We start from the raw sequence: 1,171 nt of genomic DNA, 5'->3' as shown, positions 1-1,171 counted from the left end.
CTGCCTCAGCCAGGCTTTGATGGAACCTGGAACACAGCTCATGCGCACCCCCCCCTCCCCCCGTCCCATAACGGAATCTCCTCTCCTGCCTCCTAAAGCTGGGTAATGGACAAGCCTTCTGGTCTGTCCCAGAGCTGCTGTCCTGACCTGAGCCGCCTGTGTCTGGCAGCCCTCCTCAACCACCCTGGGAATAGTCCGAGACTGCTGCCCGCCCTGTGGACCCCTCTTCCGTGCCTGTTTCACCTTGCCCTTCGCGCCCGCCGAGCCAGCACTGCCCGCCATGCTGCCCACACCACCCTCGCAGGTGCGCCACAACTACCACCCTGAGTGCAAGGCCGCCCTCAACAGCCTCGTCACCCTGGAGCTCCACGCCTCCTATGTGTACCAGGCCCTGGCCTTCAACTTGGATCGCGAGGATATGGCCTTGAAGCCCCTGGCCCGCTGCTTCCTGCACCGCTCCCAGGAGCACACCAGGCGTTCCCAGGAGCTGATGAGCCTGCAGAACCGGCGCGGGGGCCGCCTCTGCTTCCGCGACATCAGGAAGCCCGACCTGGAAGCCTGGGGGGGCGGCCTCCGGGCCCTGCAGTGCGCCCTGCACCTGGAGAAGCGCGTCCACCAGAGCCTGCTCGACCTGCACCGGCTGGCCACCCACAAGAGCAATGCCCAGCTCTGTCACTTCCTGAAGAGTCGCTACCTGGACCAGCAGGTCGAGTTCATCAAAGAGCTGGGGGACCATGTCACCACCCTGAGCCAGATGGGGGCCCCGGAGGTTGAGATGACTGAGTACCTCTTTGACAAGCTCACCCTGGGCAACAGCGACAAGAAGGACTGACCCTGGACTGCCTCCCCGGAGCCACGGGGTGACTGTCCAAGGCCACCATGCCCACGTGCTCCCCACAATATTGCCCTTGCAGACAAAGTTCACTCAGGTCTTTCTTCTTTCACTTTTGTTATTTCTTCCAATAAAGTTATTGGTTCTTAAATATAAACGTCTCTGATTGATGTGTGGGTGCAAAACCCTCATCTTTTAAATTTTAAAACAGGTATCCAGGAGTTTCTCCACCAACCCATGCCCGGGCCACTTGCAGCTCAGGATCCCCAAAGATGGAGGGAGGAGGTGTTCCATGGGAACCCGGAAAACACAAAATCAATCTTCTCCAATAGACAATGT

General features: G+C 59.4%; 1 pseudogene; it reads left to right on the top strand.

Moving 5' to 3' along the window:
• On the top strand, positions 281 to 936 carry LOC100624737 (annotated as a pseudogene).

The sequence above is a fragment of the Sus scrofa genome, chromosome X, assembly GCF_000003025.6.
Source record: "Sus scrofa isolate TJ Tabasco breed Duroc chromosome X, Sscrofa11.1, whole genome shotgun sequence".
Classification (NCBI taxonomy): domain Eukaryota; kingdom Metazoa; phylum Chordata; class Mammalia; order Artiodactyla; family Suidae; genus Sus; species Sus scrofa.
The sequence above is the reverse complement of the archived record's forward strand: the minus strand, read 5'-3'. Positions and strand labels throughout refer to the sequence as shown.